Here is a 19,558-nt window from a genome sequence, read left to right on the forward strand (position 1 = left end):
TGCAGAACATTGATCTCGACAACTATTCGTTATTCATCATGTTTTCTAAGTTTCACCACGGCAAATTCAGTCAAAAATTCTTTCAAACATGTGGCAGCAACAATTCACGAATCTAGCTTACAAATCAACTGAGCATCCAATAATTTTAGAATCTAAAGCCCCTAGCACATTAACAATAGACAGGCCAAAAATCAAAAAGTACTTAAGATCTATAAGGGGAAAGTGTTGCTTACAAATCAAACTACCAATAAACTACATAACAAATCAATGGTTAAAGAGATGAACAATACTAATTACTTATACATTTTTTATTTAAATCAAACTTTTTTAGCTTTAATCGAAAGTGTTCAAGATTTTTGCAAATTGGAAGTATGTTCATTTTGAAGCTCGTTCCACATTTTTACCGAACGATAGAAAAAAGAATTTTGCCAACCAACATTTTTGAAATGATATTTGCATGTATATTTTCTATTATTACCTCTAAGTGAGTAATTATTTTTATAAGGTTTAAAAAAATCTAAAACTACAATAATTTTTTTATAAGGTTTAAAAAAATCTAGAATTACAATAATTTTTTTAAAACTTTAATTCATATATTTGAATCGTTTTATCATAACTAGTCTTTTCTCGGTTTTAAGATTCAAATTTAATATTTTTATTAAGACTACTTCAGTGGTTATAACCAAACATCTTTTAAGAATAGTTAGAATGTTGTTTTTTAAAATAAAATCAATTGCTTTTTTTGAAAATGATAGCCAGTTTTGTGTAAAAAATAAGCAGTATTAAAGAATAAATAAAAGCTTTAACTAGTTTTAAAATTCAAGAGCAATAAAACTTTATCAGAAGAAACTCTAATATTCGAAATAGAAACTAGTTTTAATTTGCAACTTAAAGCAAGACAATCAAAACGTAAAAGCAGCGACCGTTGTGTTTTTGCTTAACAGTATATTTAAAACTAAAAGTCAATGCATGTATAGCTTAGAACTCTTTAACAAACACATAGTGTTAATTTAGAAAAAGCTTATTTTAAGTACTAAAATAACATTAAATAACTTTTGAAATACATATCAAGAGATGACCAGTTTTTTGTCATTTATTTGGACAGTTGTACCGAAGTGTTCAATACAAGATCTAGGGAATTTGCTGTCAAAAAAGCATGCACAAATGCGGAATTAAGCTTAGATGGAAAAGTCCTAGTGTTGTTTACGACGTTGCCGAACGAGGTGTTAAATTGTGCAGCAATTTTTTAACTTCTCCGAGAAATGAAGACATGTTTTAGACAATCTAAAAGTCTTCTCAGATAATAGAAAGTGTCAAACCTCAGAAAAAATCATAGTCTAAGGACCAAACTTTTAAAAAAATAATTTCACCAGTTCGCGTTATTTTCTTTTTTAATAAAATTATCAACGAAAATCTGTGAATTTTATATTTTTCAAGACAAGAATCTAAATAAATTTTTAAAATACTTTTGTAGAAATGTATGAAAAAGTTCTTAAAAGTTATTCTTAAAGTTATTGTAACCACAAAACTGTAACCAATGTGAAAAAATTAAAGTTTTGAACCCCATTTATTAAATATGACTTAAACGAAATTTTTTGATGTCAACAGCTCATTTGTGATAAAAACTTTTTAGGATTCCTTGTAATAAAAAAATCATCGCGGTAATCAATATTTTCATTTTTGAGGGGCAACAGTACCTGTACCTTAGGCTTCAAGCTATACATCAGATTAAATGACCTGGACGATAACCCGTAAAAATGTGATAAACAAGTCGAGAAAATAAAACTAAAAAAAAATCTAATTTATACTAGAAGAACGAATATTTCCTCAAAAAGGTTGACTGACACATATTCAAAAACCACTGGAAATGCCCAAAAAATCTTAAAGTAAGTGGGTGTTAAAATCCCCATTACTACCAAGAATTAGCACAGGAGCAAGCCTTCTCGAAACCCCATCTAGGAGAAGCAGAGATAAAAAATAGGATCCTGAGGTTAGAGATGCGTCTTCTGCGATAAGGCAGGGAACCTCAATCGTACTCTTTCGGGTTGTCCCATATCTAAAAGCTTTAAAAACATCAGTACATGCACAACGATCGCAATCAGACTACACCGTAAGAAAAACGTCATCAACATCAAAAACCACTATTTGTTTCGCTGGTGGCATGTCCAAAGGGCCCGGTATCATTTGACCACTCCCTTACACTGGAATTAGCAACACTATCCCAAAAATCGTTGCCATGAACCGACAATAATTTCCATCAACAAAGATGTGGTAAAAAAAAAGTTCCTCTAGTGAATAAATGGTTCAGTTAGAACTACATTGTCCCCACAGTCGTCGACTTTGTAGGTATTAAGCCTTAATGACCAACAATCAAAGATAATTGAGGCACATTTTAGATTAAAATTAGCAGTTTTAATGTAAAATACATAGTAAAAATATATTTTATTAAAACTAAACAAAGTAAAACTTTAGAATAGATTAACCCTCTTTTTTACCTAACTATTTACAAAACTGAAAGTTTTTAGATCTACAAGAAAAAAAAAATTACGTGACTTTAAGATATTTAATTTTTACTTTATAACCTGCAGTTCTTTCAGGTCTAAAAGCCCTGACAGTTGGTAGTACGGTAATCTACAGGCATGAAATCTAAAATTAATAAGATCATAAAATTATAGCTTAAAAATCTTCTAACTAATATAAAGTGCATAGTGTGAGTCAAGAAAAACTTAACTAAAATACAAAATGATTTTTTCAATGCTTTTCATTAAATTTTGGTCAAAGTAATTCTTTAGAGTATAAATATTTCACTTAACTGTTTTTCAAAACTACTGATTTAATTTTAAATCTAAAAAATATCTGTAACCTGCAGTTCTCTTACTACAGTTTCTTTTAGCCCAAAAAGCCCGAGAGTTGGTGGCACGGTAACCTTTAGATATTTAGATGAATGTTCTTTACGGAGACAACTTTGACAATTTCCAGGTTCAATGGGGTACCGATCAAAACTAAATTCTACAGCCCTCCACTTACTATAAGTAGTGCTGTACCGTCCATTGAAAATCCAACTGTTGGTAGTACAGTAAACTACAGATGTGAGGATGGGATGGTTCCGTATGGAAACAATTTTGACAATTTCCAGGTTCAATGCGGTGCCGATCAAAACTAAATTCTACAGCTATCCACTTACTATAAGTAGTGCTGTACCGTCCATTGAAAATTCAGCTGTTGGTAGTACAGTAAACTACAGATGTGAGGATGAAATGGTTCCGTATGGAAACAATTTTGACAATTTCCAGGTTCAATGCGGTGCCGATCAAAACTAAATTCTACAGCCATCCACTTACTATAAGTAGTGCTGTACCGTCCATTGAAAATCCAACTGTTGGTAGTACAGTAACCTACAGATGTGAGGATGGGATGGTTCCGTATGGAAACAATTTTGACAATTTCCAGGTTCAATGCGGTGCCGATCAAAACTTTGATTTCACAGAAGCAGACCTTCCGAGCAAATATGAAAACAGATTTGATTGAAAGTATAGAAACTACCTTGTATAATATTTAGCTTAAGAAAAGTTTTTGTTTTATGATAGTTGCTATAAAAGTAACTTAAAGGGTTTACTACTATGCTGTGTAATTTTTAAAATATTAAACATTATACAGTAACATTTGAATAAAGAATTCAGTAACTGACTACCTTGTTTCTTAATAACTTTTACTTGAAGACATTTGTTTTCTATTATTTTATCTGGTAAGGGAAATATGAAACACTAAGTTGAGCTTTCAAAGCAATAAAAATGTTATCAATATTCCCAAAACAAGCATAAAAATAGATGAACTGCGAAACCAGCTTGTACTGTAAGTAAGATATTCTTGACACTTAAACTAAAATGCTGCATGTCTAAAAAAAATTTAAACATGCTATTTAAAAGAATTTTATTATTTCTTACTTGTTGAACACTTTGATAAAAAATTAATATGAGAAGAAAAATATTTTCTGTAAAAAACAGTAAACTTTTCTTCGAAATGTTTCGTTATACTCATGTAGAAGAATACATATGCGAAAAGGAAAAATTTTCAAATGAAAAAAAACTTGATGATTCTTGGTGTTAGTAGACCAAAAGACACCTGAGTTACGATTATTTGGTGTTTCAGACCTATCAAAGTTACAAATATAGTGGTCATTACATACCACTACAATCATGGGTTCGATGTTGCAGGCGAGTTCTATGACCAGGTGACCACGAAGTGCTAGAAAGGTCCCTGGTACTCTCATAACGCTTCGGACCTTTTGACCCGTTGGAACCCAGGTAAGTAAATTCATAACAGCGTTTAGCATATTTTTGAAGTTAGCCTGCAGAGACCGCCAAATTTTGGCAATGAGAATTACGACACGGAGCTGGTGGACGATTATGACCGTTGGGACCATGCTTTCTCCTGCGATGCCGGATTTGGTCCAATTCCACCAAGTGGAAAAATTGAGTGCGGTTATGGGAGGCTTTTATTTGCTTTTTATTGTATGTTTCTCATATCCGCTAAGCTTCTTAATGTAAACTAGAGGTTTTTGTTAAGCTCAAGATAAGTTTCGTTAATATGGTATAGCTCGATTACTAGAGGTTTTTCTATATACTAGATCCTTAAACCGTACTTATGAGGGTCAATTTCATTTCAAAAAACTTTTAAAGTCAGGCTCAAAACAGAATTCAATCGATTGAACTAAAATAACAGAAAAAACTTAGCCATGTTTGAAACTTTTAAACTAAAATAAAAATAACAACTCTTAAAGTTTCAGTAGATTTTGTTTTAATATAAGAAATGAATTGTATTCTGAAAACTGAATCAAAAACTGTTGACAAAAAATGTGCATTTAAATGCTTAGCAGTGCGATTATTTTCCAAAAAAAGGAAAGTAAAAAACAATGTTTTATTTAAGAGAATCTTTACGATATATAAAATAAATTTAAAAAACATGATTGAATTAGATCAAAAGTTATTTAAAACTATTTGATCTCTTGGTTTTTCTAATATTTAATACAATAGAGCTTGAAATAAAAGCAGTGCAATTAATGTAAAACACTTTGTAAAAAAATCAAATGAAAGCAGAATTTTGTTTATTAAAATATGTACTAGTATTTTCACCTTAATACATTTTACAAAACAAATTGACCAGTATAGAGACAAGTAATGATCAAGCAAAGTTATTTTCTGCCACCATCAAGTTCTAAATATTTGTTTAGTTTTTCATCACATTATAAAACACATAATTTAAAGTCAGTGCAAAGCACCGAAATTAGTTAAAACAGACTGAAATATTTCAAAATTTGTGAATAAAAAGACCTAGTAATATAAGTACTTTATTCTTAAATTTGTTTTATTAAACAAAAATCTTAATATTCTTAAGTATATAAAGATGCAACTTTCCTTGAACTAAAAACTTCAATTTTCCTACAGCAGCTTAAAAACTAAAAGTAGTAAATTTTACTTGGCAAGATAAATGTGATACTACTTGATCAGAACTTGAACATAAGTTCTTTTTAGATAAAATATGTAAGCTTGTTAGCAAAAATGTTTCTACTTATTGGTTTTGTAGATAAATTAATGCCAGCCAGAAGTTAGCTGGTTTAGAAGAGAAAACTTTTTATTTGTGAAAATGTTTAGTAAAAGGTATAAAGATAAAACTAGTTCTTGCTATACTGGAGCTTACAATGAACACATCAAAAATTTTTTATGCTAATTAGTCTTTAATTTGATAAGCGCTTCAAAATCGATATTACGTCATAATAAAATAAAAGTTGGTGTTGTCAGTTTGAACTACAAGCTACGAATCGACTTGTTCATCAATTTTTCTTTTCTTACATTCTTCCTGGATCATGAGTGCTGAACTGTGTACCTTAATCACTATGGTATGGACTGCTGCAGACCGTTAGTTGGATACAGTTTTTGATAAAAACTTAGAAATACTTTAATGAACTTAGATATCATACATTTGTTTAAGTTTTTTTATAAAAATGTTTAATCTTTAAATCAAGAGTTTTTAAAATTATATTGTTTATATTTACTTTCGTTATAAAACAAGTTAAATAATGTTTTTTAATATTTTGTTTTAATAAGACTTTAAATAAACTAAATACTTCTTTAAGCTTATTAATTAAGTGAAACATTGTTTTATAAATCAATTTATTAAGAAATAAACTCATAATGCTTCTTATAAAGTATTATTTTTTATGTAATTACAGTGGTCTGCCTCCTAGGTACGCACTTATAGGTACGTACTGCCAGTATGTTACACACTTTTTACATTGAAATCGCTGTGTTCAATATACAGTTTTATTTTTAGTTTGAAATTTTAAAACACAAACCTATAAGTAGTGTTAGAAATGTTTACTATCTTAAATTAATTTATACTGTATTACATTTAAGTTAAAACTAAAGGAACTAGAAAACAAGTTATGAACTTACAAACTGTACATCAAATCCAATATTTAAAACGAACATATTAAATTTTGTTTAACAAAAATAACAAACAGTGAAGTTTTAATTTGCATACCCCATAATTAAAACAAAAATTTAAATCTAGCCTGAACCATTCTGTTAGCCTAAGTAACCTGTGATTGTGGTATCCATGATAAATACTTACAAAGTAAACTTTAAAATTTTTTAAGCAGTCTTTCTTGGATACATTACTGCCAATATTGACTTTTGAAATCCTAGTTAATTATGAGCACCACAGCATTTTATCCTTTTCTGTTGTTTTTCTACTAAGAAAACCGATGAAAATACAAAAATTGCGAAATAATAAGTAATAAGGAGTAAAATTTACAACCCTAAACTAGCTTTTTTGAATAAACACAATTTAATATTAGCATATTCAATGTTTTTCTAAAACTTTATTTGTTTCAAATTAGTAATTAATTATATTTACTGTGTAAATTTTCAAGATAGAATATAAGATAGATTAAAAAACTTTATTGGTTGAATCTAAATTTACAAACAATTACTTACATAAAAACATATATACAAACACTCAAGTCTTCTTATATACATACTTTAATAAAGTTTGTTTTATTTGTATGATGAAAATTTTTGCTTTGTGGGATTTTGCTTTAATAGTCATTTGTAAACTTTATAGTGACTTTTAACATGTTTGTATTAGGCTTAATGTAGGTAATTAAAGACCAAAATTTCCAAGGTACGCACCGCCGACTGGTTACGCACTTTTGAACTGTGTATTAAGTGCGTACCTAGGTGGCAGGTTACTGTACTAAAGTTAAGATAGCCAATATTCAAACTGTAAACTATTTTCTGTTTTAATACAAATCAAGTTTTTAGTTTTACCTGACAATATTAGATAGTTTTAAAATACAAAAATAGCTTTATGTTACACGATGATTTACAGTTTGTGGGCCGCCGCCTGTCATAGAAAACGCCTCTCACAATTACAAGAGCATAGTGAACCCGAGCCCAGGAGTGGTCATTACGTACCACTGCAATCCTGGGTTCGATGTTGCAGGCGAGTTCTATGACCAGGTGACCACGAAGTGCTTGAAAGGTCCCTGGTACTCCCATAACGCTTCGGACCTTTTGACCTGTGGGACTCTAGGTAAGTTAGTTTATAACAGTAATTTATAATAATTTATAACAGCAATGTTAAAAGATTTATTATTGATTTTTTTTTTTAATTAGCCTGCAAAAGACCGCCAAGTTTTGCCAAGGGGAGTTACGATTTGGAGCTGGTGCAGGATTATGCAGTTGGGAGACCGCTGGCATTCTCCTGTGATCCCGGATTTGGTCCAATTCCCTCCAGTGGCAAAATTGAGTGCGGTGATGGAGGCTGGAGAGAAACCCCAAAGTGCGATCGTGGTAAATTTTGTTCTTACGTTTTACCATGAGTCATAACGTTGCTCATTTTAATTTTTATTTTTAAATTCTACAGCCTGCGGCCCTCCTCCTACTGTAGACAATGCTGTACCGTCCATTAAAAATCCAACTGTTGGTAGTACAGTAACCTACAGATGTGAGGATGGGATGGTTCCGTATGGAAATAATTTTGACAATTTCCAGGTTCAATGCGGTGCCGATCAAAACTTTGATTCCACAGAAGCAGACCTTCCGGAGTGTATTCCTGAAGGTTGTTACACAATTATGTTTTTAGTCAAACTTTGTATTTAAAAAGAGTTTTCTTTTTTAATTGACATATAATTGCAGTTTAACACTTGGCTATTTATTAATTTAGCGAAGTACGTTGTAAAGCAATTCAAAGAACTAAATCATTAAGTTTCTTAAGTAAGTTACTTTTCAAACACGAAAAACAAACTTTTATTAAACAATTTTTAAAGCATGTAAAAGGCCACCTGGTATTAAAAATGGTGAGTACACGGTTGATCTTCAGAACAACTATCCTGATGGTGAAGTTTTAGAGTTTACTTGTGAAGAAAATTTTCAAGCTGATCCGCTTGAAATGTCTATCACGTGCAATGGGAAAGATTGGGACGCTAAGCCAGCTTGTACTGCAGGTAAATTATTTTTTAAACTTTGAACATAACTTGGTTTGCTTGATCCACAAGTATAAAATATATCACCAATTATTTTATTAGAATACGTAGAATTTTTAAAGCTTTTTATGTAGTATCAAGTGTATTTGAACAACTAGCATACATTTTTTTTAATTCTAAGTTTATATAAACATAAATAGTGATTTTAAAGTATCCCAAAAACTTACTTCATACAAAAATTGAATTATTCAAAATACAATGTTCAAATTATCTGTTGCAATTTAAATAAGCCATACGTGGCCTGCCCAAATATATAATAAGCGTTTTACCTCACAAGAATAGTTGAACACAATTCACACTAATTTAACAAATGAAAGAAAGATTTTGTCAAATACATTGTTTGGTCCTGTTGTTTTGCTTTTCTTGCTCCGGGCTGAGTAGAGAGCGTTATTTGATTAGATCATATGAAAAATGTTTCCAACCCTCAAAGTCGGTATTTAGTTGCTCAGGTCGCGCTTGCAAACGCCATCGTTTCGTAGTTGATGGTATGTACGCCAATTAAACTCTCCGTACAGCTAAGCTTTTGAAACTCGCTCCTCGCTAACTCTGTGAATATGACCGAGTCTACCTTAAAAATTACAACATAGATTATCAGTTTTTTAATAGTTATTTATATATTAAGACACCCTGTTTACGGTTTAAAACCTTTGAGGCACATAACTTAATTTCCAGTTGTTCAGTGTGCACAGCTTTTATTCAGGTTAAAGATATATTAATATTAACTAGTAAACCACTATGAAAAGTTAGTGAAACAACAAGACAAATAGTAGCTTAAATAAAATATTCTTTAATTCTTAATAATCTGTGCGCCCAGACTCTTTAGTAAATACACATAATGACTTAAAAGACCAATGCCATCTTGAAAGGTTCCAAATTGATCTGAGAGGCTTTTCATTAAAAGATTAAGTTAATTTAAAAAAAAAGAAAAATTTTAAGGCAAAAACTAAATAAACTATATTTTGATTAACAAATTTTTGAATTAACACTAAATACAGCCTTCTAGCAAAACTTTTTTTTAACATACACCAAAATTTTGCGTTCAAAAAACAATTTTTGAGAAAGTTTAAATATGAAACCTATGTATACGCATTTTTGTTCACAGAAAAAGCTTAAAAATTTAAATGAAAATAAAGTTAAGTTTATAGCTCTTACTTTAACACGAATTAGGACTATCATTTCTTTGAGTTGATATAAAATAAAGTTTAAAACTTATAACAATTTTTAATATTTTTAAACTATTCTTTCGGAATATTTTGACATGTAGTTACAAACCTATTGTACAATTTACATTGTACATACATTAAAATAAAACTAAACAGTAAAGATAGCTGGTAGTGATAATAATTACATAACAAAAATCTTCTATAAATAAATACTTTATAAAATAACCTTGTCCATAAACATTTTGAAGAGTGTGGACCTTCACCGGAAATAAAAAACGCAAATTCTTCATTCGAAGGACCTGGAAACCCGGTTGCAGGTGATGTTATTACTTTCACATGTTTACCAGACTTTTTTGCTCACGGAAAAAATCCTGAAAACTTAAAAGTGGAGTGTTTGAGTGACAGTAGTTACAAGCCAAAAAAAGAGGATCTTGCTGAATGTGTACCTATCGGTTTGTTTTTAGTTTTCATTTTTAATTGTAAGGCTGATAAAATGTTTTACAACTCTTAATTTTATTTTGATACAGCGTCATAAGATCAAATTATTAATTAACTCAAGAAATATTGTGAACATAACTGTATAAAGTTTTTGTGATGTTTGTATTTTTTTATGACCTGTATAATACTAAAGATTCGAAAGAAGCTCGATCTGATTATATCTAATAGCATTAATGTTAGAAATCCTTTTAAGTTTACTAATTGAAATCTGGTCTTCATCCTAAACCAATTAGACGGTTTTAAAAAGGTGTAAACTAGATATTAACAACTCAGTTTACAGCATCTTAAAACAATCTGATAAATTTAGGATCAGTAAACGACATTCATTATATTTCACAATAATTATAATATAACAGTTTTACAGTTTAGTTTGAAAAAAACAAAAACTAATTTAAACCAAAACTTTCATGCTGATTTTATAAAAAAAACAACTCGGTGTTTTGTAATTTCAAAAGCAAAAATTTTTTTTATAAATTAAAGTAATTGACTGCTGTTTTCACAAATACATAAATTATAGTCATTTTTGAAATATTTTCATGACTTTGAAATGTGCTTTTAAACCGTTTGATTTAACTAGCTTACAATAACATGTCTATTAATTTTTCTTAGCTTGCAAAACACCTAAACCTGAAAAAATTGATAATGGAAGATGGGAAGAAAAACTGGTCGATAGTTACGCAGATGGTCAAATTGTTAAATTTACTTGCAAACAACCCTTTGAGGCTGATCCCGATAACGGAACTTACAAATGCGCTAACGATGGTTGGGTAGGAACTCCAAAGTGCTCACCACGTAATTTATTTTTCAACTTTTTTCTTTATACGTTTAATGGCTTCCTACTATATTGAGTTTTGTTTAGCGTGTGGTGAACCGGAAGCGGTAAAAGACGGAACGTACGAGTTTAGCGTTGACGATAAACTTAAAAAGGTTGTTGCCAATCTGACTTGTAACGATGGCTTTCAACTCCTTCCAGCAGAACCCAACCGGCTCATCTGTAATGAAGAAACGAAAATGTGGGAAGGAGATAAACTTGGAAAGTGTTATACTGGTAAGCTGACTTTGCGTAGTGCATTGTCAAACTTTGCAGCTTGTATTGCTTAAAATAATGAACATTGTTTTTACGCGTGGCAATCTTTAGTTGCTAAAATTATTTTTTAATCAATAATTTAAAGATGTCGAATGTGAAAGCGATGAAATACCGTTGATTACGAGAACTAGTAGTAATATCGAGTGGATTTACGAAGATGTTTATTTGGGCGGAACGAAAGTGTATTACGTGTGTGAAGAGAAGGAGAAGTACAATATGGTACCACCTGATTTCACACATTTTGTTTGTACTGACGTTGGCACAAAAGTTGGAGAATGGGTTCCAAATAGATTTAATCCATTTTGTGTGCTAGGTAACTTATTAGTTTCTCTTTAGTTGTGTATTGTTCTGCATAACAAAAACTTATTTTGGTTCAAACAATTATCCTAATAAGTGTTAATGAACATTTTAAACGTGTAGAAAATAAATTAAGGTTATTTTTACTTAATCGGTCGTTTTATAGTATTGCTCAGGAATTTATAAATATAAAAGTTTTGTTTATAATTATTTTTAATTAGTATTTCGTTTATAATTGTAAACTAAATGTATTTATTTTTTAAATAGCCAAAGTTAAATGTTTGTAAAAATGCTCTTATCAATATATAAAACGCAATCTCGTAAACTGCTAGTTATCAGAACAAGGCCCAAAATTTTTTTTTTATTATTCTAAGAAAACCAAAAAGCAAAAGCTTTCAAAAATTACTTTGTTAAGCCTACAGTGAAATGCAAGATTATGCTGAAAGTTTTATTGTGAAATTTTTGCAAAAAAATATTATAAATTAAATCAATGGGTTCAGCTTTCACACCTTTAAATTAATAAAATATTATTTCTCAAAAATTTTTACAGAGTTGACTGTGTCTGTTAAATCTGGCGCTTATTGGCACGAAGGTTCGAAATGTCATCTCTATGTAAGAAGTACAGAAAATCCAGAAAGGAATTATTGCCCAGACCCTAATTACAGAGGATATCAGATATTAACAATAAAACCATTTGGCGAAACGATTGATATTCATCGTGAATCTTTTAGTACATGGTTCGACTCCTATGCAGATGTAAATTTTGGTTTATAGTTTGAATATAAGCTTATAACTATTTTAACTACTTTTTAAACGTAAAGCTATTCTTTTCCACTGATAATAAAATTTTCGATAACAGGCAAAATTTATAATGGTAAATTAAAAGTAAATTTTTCAAAATAAAAGTATTACTTATTTATTACTATACTAAAATTTAGAAAATAGCAGTTTTAGTATTTCGAATGAATAAACTATTTATTTGTTCTGGACGGCTTATTGAATTTGGCTAAAACTTTATTATATAGTTTTTTAACAGAAAGTTCATTTTGCTTGCAGACACGAAGGATGGAAAAATATATAGCCGATATACAACCGTACACTGTTGTAATTTTTATCTTGACAAGTGAAACTGCAAACGGTGAATTCACCAAATATACACACCAGGTTTTACAGCATCTTGGGTTTATCGGTCAAAACGATCGTGAACAAGGCTGTTATTATAACACCAGTGAGTTCTGAAAATAAGTTGTTAATATTTATCTAGCAAAAATTAAGGTAATTTAGTTTTAAATTGGCTAATTTTGGCTTAAACTGCTAACGACTTCAAAAACAAATTAAGTCATTATTCTGCATTTGACTACTTAAAGTTGGTCAAAGTGTATTTATAGTACGCAACTTCTTTAAAGTGTTTTAACAAAAAAAATTAGTTTTATAACTTTTGAAAGTTTACGTTGTTTCTTAAACAAAACGTTTTCACAACAGACAAGTCTCCAACACTTATGATCACTCAAAAACGACCGAAAGAAAAAGGAATTTTACCTCCCTGGTTTTTCTGTGAAGCAAGGACTGAGTTTCTAGGTCGTCCATTTTTTCTTCAAAAAGATGACTACACATTTACTCCTTTGTCTTGTAAGTCCAATAGACAGTTTTTTCTCCTGAAAATAAACTCCAAAACACTTTGGTCATTTTATGCTAGCTTTGAACAATGTAAGGCTTATCAATTTGGTTTCATGACAACTCAAATTCTTAAAAAAATGTTTTAAAGGCAATATCTTATGGTAGTGATATATGTTTGAAAAAAATTCGTATGTACGTCAAATTAATACCTACAAACACTTTTTTTACTTTTTGAAAAAAATAAATCAAGCATAATTTTTAGAACTACTGTATTTTAAAACTTATTTTAGCCATATCTCCAAAAATGTTTAGAAATGTTCAAAGAAAAAATAAGTGTTTGACGTATTAACTAGATCTACATGCACATTGTTTTTTAAGTGTACTTTTTGAGTTATGACCCTTAAAAAGATTAAGAGTTTGAATAGTCTTGCACCCTATCAAGTTATATAACTTCTGTTTTTAATATTTTGTTTGCAGTCATTAAATGTAGCACAAAGGTTATTGTAAGTTTTGTACTACAGGTGGAAAAAACAGATCACAAGTATCTAAAAAAATACTTAGTGTTTATTTTAAATACTACTGCACATAATTTTTAGTACCGTACGAATTATTAATGTTTCGAGTATTAATTTTCGACTAAATATAATTTATATAACAATAATCAAAATAGTTTTATCAATTATTTGAAGACGTATCGTTATTTGTACATTCAAGAACGTTTTATAATACCAATATATTGCAATATATAACCCTTATTTCATTCAATAACTTTTTTTTCACAACTAGCTTTGAAAATTAGATTATTTCCTTGTAAAATAAATTTAAATACTCATCAAATAAATAAAACTTACATAAATTAAAGTAAAACTTATTACGCAATCAAAGTTATGGAAGTAATTACACAAAATGGATTATTAAAATGCAGAAAAGCAATCAAATTGAAATGTATTATTTAAGTATATGAAAAGTTATTCTTGACCCATTATGAATACCTAGTTGGTTACTTAATTTTTGGTTGACTTTTTTAGTCAGTATAGATTCTACAGATAATGAACTATATTAAGAATCTTACATATAAAAATAGTGATAGATGTAATTATAACCTCTTAAAAATTCACAATTATCAGTAGGTTCAACAACTTAACTGTTGATTAGAGAAATATGCTTTTTAATTCTCACAAGTATTTTTCGTTCAGTATCAACAAATATTAGTTGTTCACATCGCCTGGACACGTGGATTTGTAGACGCAACTTTTACACAATTGATTAAAACCTTTAACGATAAATATTTTCCTTACTGTTTTGTAAGCTATATGTATCTTTATATTATTATTTTGTATAATTTTACTGATGCTTTTGATAAAGTTTTCTCATAGTTCCTTTCCATAGCGTATAATCGAAAACTGTTTGTTCTGTGTGATATATCTTCTATCGTTTAATCTCATCTTAGTTTTTGTAGAGTTGATAATATTATATTTTCCTGTTTTTATCTGTATAAGCTTTAATAATTAAAAACTTCAACCAAAACTGGATTAACAATTTGGTCTTAATAATAAATTGTTTATTGAACGACAAAAAACGCTCAAAAAGTTTGGTCCAAGGACCTGGTGCACAAAAAAACCTTCCGGTTATCGAGTCATACACCAAAACAGTTTAAGGGCATAGAGGGGTCCGAAATTTTCTTACTAAAAATAACATTGGGTCTTATATGAAAGCTTGAAGAACAAACTACAAGCCACTTTTTGTAGAATTAAAAAATCTTATTCAACTTTTGAGATATAGTAATTTTTATAAAAAGTTTCCGATACAAACGTATGGACCGCAAATTTTTTGGGATCAATTTTCTCGGAAATTTTAAAAATCACTAAAAATCTATCTTCTCCTTCATTTTTTGAACTAGAGACCCCAAACTTTCAGGAAATCTTCCTTATATAAATTAAAAGACTTTGAATGTTGGAATTTAAAATATATTGAAAAATAAAAATTTTAGATAAAAAAAACAAAAAAAATAGGTTTGTTTTTTTAAATAAAAGTTATATTTTTTAAAATTAAAAAAATTCCTGCATTAAATCTTTTTAAAATTTAATAATACACTTTCTGTGAAAATTTGAGAAAGATTGCTTAAAAAATGAAGGAGGAAAAAGATTTTTAGTGAAATAGTCTTTTTTTCGCGTTTTTAGTTTGCGCCTTCCATTAGAAACCTAATGAGGTCACCGATTTTGATCGCTCATATCTTAAAAAATACTTTAAAATTTTTCAAGCGGTTAAAAATGTCTGATAGCTCAGATAAAACTCTATAAATTAAGATCAATTTGTAAAAATCAAGGTGGACCCCCCCTATGCCCTTAACGTCATGTCTAGGACGTAAAATAAATAATAAAAGAACGTATGTTCAAAAATTCATTACATAGGGATCACTTTTTCGTTATTATTACTTGTATAACTTGATTGCGTATTCAGTTTTACTATAATTTGTGTTTCTTTTATATAATCAGTGAGTATCGAAAGCTAGTTACAAATTTGTGACATGAACTAATAAAATAAAACCAGATTTATTAAATGCAATGTACTGATTTATAAAAAGAAAATCACTATTTCAGTTGTAGGTTATTTATTGTAAATTAATTTGTTTGTCTCATGCTACTATCAGAAATCATAATAACTACTAATAAGTACCAACTAGTAGTATAACAACAGTATATTCTTCCAGCTTGCGGCCCAGCACCAAAAGTGGATGGGGCCAACCAAGAAATTACAGGCAAGGTTGAGGTTTACGAAGGGATAGTGTCTGTTCAGCAGGTCACTTACACTTGCTTCGGTGGCAAGAAGATAACTCCGCCTACCAGTGACGTTATAAACTGCAGTCAAGAAAGTCATAAGTTTGTACCTGACCCGCCAACTTGTCAATGAACAACTTTATTTTTTGTATTTTTTACCGTTTTCGACTTTTTTTTTGACGTGGTTTATCCGTTTAAATGAGCAGAATTATTTATTCAGCACTTGTTAAAAGTTGTTTAAATTTTAAAACACATGACTTAAGTAAGTACTATACTTTTGGTTGAATGTTCCTTAAAAGTTGACTAAATACTGTTTATTTTCGTCAAATAAAGTTTTTTCTATGTAATTCATTTGTAAATTAAGTACTGAAATGTTTTCATATCACATACTTTAGTTTACATCTTGTAAAAACTATTTACTTTAACATTAGTTCATATATAAAAAACTCTAAGACCAAAGACTCTAGGAATTATCGTTATGCTAAGCACCTATTTAAATTAAGGCTTGGTAGAACATTTGTTTGTGTCAACCTCTTCCTACTTAGTTTTGAGTAAACGAAATTTTATACCTGATTAAGTGTGGATTAACTCTTAAATTTTTTTATACTTTCATATACCTCAATTAACAATGGACACGAATCTAGAAGTAGGAAAAAATCACAATCATAAGGGGGTAGGTGTCAAATTTGCACTAGTGACAGTTTTGCACGGGTTGAATTTTTTTTTATTAATATAAACTATATATTTATTTTTACTACCATTGTTACCCTCAATCGGTAACTTTTTTTAATTTGTTATTCATTTTCTATTTTTACTATCACTGTTATCCCTTACCCTCATGGGTAGCTTTTTTTTAATTTACTTTTAAGTTTTTTTTGCTCTCGTGCTAAAATGATCCTTCGTGCCTTTGACCTGTTTCCAATAGATTTACCTTGAAAAGTTGTCTAAAAAACATACAAATTACAATAAAACTTTAAAAAGATATTTACAAAAATACTTTTTATTTCTATGAAATTAACTTATAACGAAATAAAGAGTCCTAATAAAAACATGAGTGCTTTTAAGATAGGTTTCAACTTCTTCAGAGAAAAACAATTAAATAAGCTAAAATACTTTTACTTTAAGTATTATCACTATTTTATGGTAGTAGTTTAGTTATTCAATACTTTTATTTGTTTATAAGATTAAAACAGCTAAAGAAAATGTTTCTAAACAGTAAAGACTTTCAAAGAAGTGAATTTAACTATAAATTTAATTAAAGTTCTTCAAAAAAAAAAAGTGTTCTGTAACACTTACACACTAGCATTTAAAATTAAAAAATAAAAATATTTTTCCTACTTTGTTATGTACACTTTTTTTTTTAGTTCGAGTACTTTTCTAAGTCTAAGAATGAAACTAGAACAAAACAAAAACTGTTTGAAAAAAGAAAACTTAGGTTTCTTCAAAAATAATTATGTTTACTTACCGTAAGTTTAATTGAAATAGTAATCACAGCCTATAATTTATATACTTGACTCCTTGAAAATAATAACATTGATAACCAAGTTTTACCATGGGCAAACTAGTTAATAAGAGAAAAGTTAATAAATGTTCTGAAGCTAATTCAAAATAGTAACATTGATAAATGATCTGAAGAATAGTTAAAAAAAACTGCAACTTAGATTGAACTGTTGTTATTGAAACCCAAGAAACTAATTTATGAAACAAAATTTTCGAGTTAGAGAAAAAACAGTTATTAATAAAATTCTCAAACAAAAGTAAATAAAGAAGAAATAGTACTTATGTTTGACACTATTTCATAAACTATTTTTTAACTTATCTTGCAACCTTCCAAAACAACTTAGATTTTTTAAACATAATTATACCTTAGTCCATAATTTACTACCTTGGTAGGCTAGTGGTTTATGAACAGTAATTGTAAATCAATTTAAATCTTTTAATAACATATTTAAAAAAAATATTGCTTTTTTCAGTACGAACATTAAACTGAACGGTTTTATCAATCGAAAACAACAGGAACTAAATAGCATAATTAAAGGAAGTATGAGTTTGACATAATATTTTGTTTATAATAAAGTCAACTAACACTTTTGTACACGATTCTATAAAGCTGTTGTAAACAAATTTAAGTTTAACTGTTTTCTTTTGTTGGCTATACTTTCTATCATATATTTTTCAAAACCGTTTTTAAAACAGCTGTATAAATCACAAAACAAACTTTATTTATTATATTTAGTCAATGTCATAAGTTTGTTTATAGATATAAGAGATTAACTGTAGTGTTATTAATCTATGAATAAGTAAAGACTGTTTCTTTTTTTAACTTTAGTAAAGTAAATAAATTTAGCTTTAAAAGGTTTATTAAAGTTAGAAGTAAAAGTATATCAGTTAACTAAATATATAGTTAATTTTTATAATTTTTTAAGATAGAATAATAGTTTAGGTGTATAAAATTTTGAATACTGAAAACTAGTTTTTAATTTTAAAAATAGCCTTAATCGCTTAAAACTTTTTTTTATTAATTGAAAAAATGCTTTTAGATAGCAGTAAGGTGTTTTACTTTTTTCAGAAAAACCAACAATTTATTAAACTTTACATTTATTTGATTTTTTTCTTCTAATTGTTTTTTGTATCAAAAATTTTATTTTAATCTTTATTTTATCCACCTTAAAATGTTAAGCAAATTTAAATATATAATTCCTTTTAAAAACTAATAATAGTAGAAATAGTATTAAAACAAATTTTATCGTCTTTTTAGTGCTTATTCCACAAAACCATTCTGCTTATCAATAAAAAAACACTTTTTTCAGGTGAAAAATAAAAATATATGAATTTATCAAGTTTCGGACTAGCTGATGTTGTGCTTTTTATTGGTGAATTAAATATGTTTTTTTAATCAAACTAAAAACTACTAAAAAATATGTATTATTGTTATTTAACTTTTTACTTGAGAAAACTCAAGTTTTAAAATTAATGTTTTAATGAATTTTAATGTTACAAGTGTATTTTGCTTTGTAGTTAATTATTGTCCTTGACAAGACATTAAAAGGTATCCGTGTGGTGTGCGACTCGACAACCGAAAGGTTTTTTCGTACACCAGGTCCTACAACCAAATACTTTGAGCGTATTTTTTGTCGTTCAATAAACTATATAACTTTTTTTGTTTAAATTTCATTTTGTCTTACATATTTAACTAAGTATTTTGAATTTGTTAAATTATGAAGTACTTTAAATAACTAATTATCTTCTTCTAAGGCTTCTTATTAGCGGCTATGTTTGTTGGGCTTTTTCATGGTTTTCAAGACAGTGAAACTCAAAACTTAGACAATTTCGTTTTCGGAAGCAAAAAAAGTTTTTATCTCCAGTTAGTTTTTATCAACTTAATGAATGATTTTGAAAAATGGGCTTTATGTTTATACTTTTTTTTTACAAATTATTTCTTAGAAAATAAACATAACTTTATTTTACATAAGAAAGACGAAATAAAACTGATTTAACTGAATTCAACATTATTATCACCTGTTTTCTTAAAAGTTCTCATAAATGCAATAACAACACAAGATTATTTTTTGAA

The sequence above is a fragment of the Thalia democratica genome, chromosome 8 (genome assembly GCF_965202585.1).
Source record: "Thalia democratica chromosome 8, ktThaDemo2.hap1.1, whole genome shotgun sequence".
NCBI lineage: Eukaryota > Metazoa > Chordata > Thaliacea > Salpida > Salpidae > Thalia > Thalia democratica.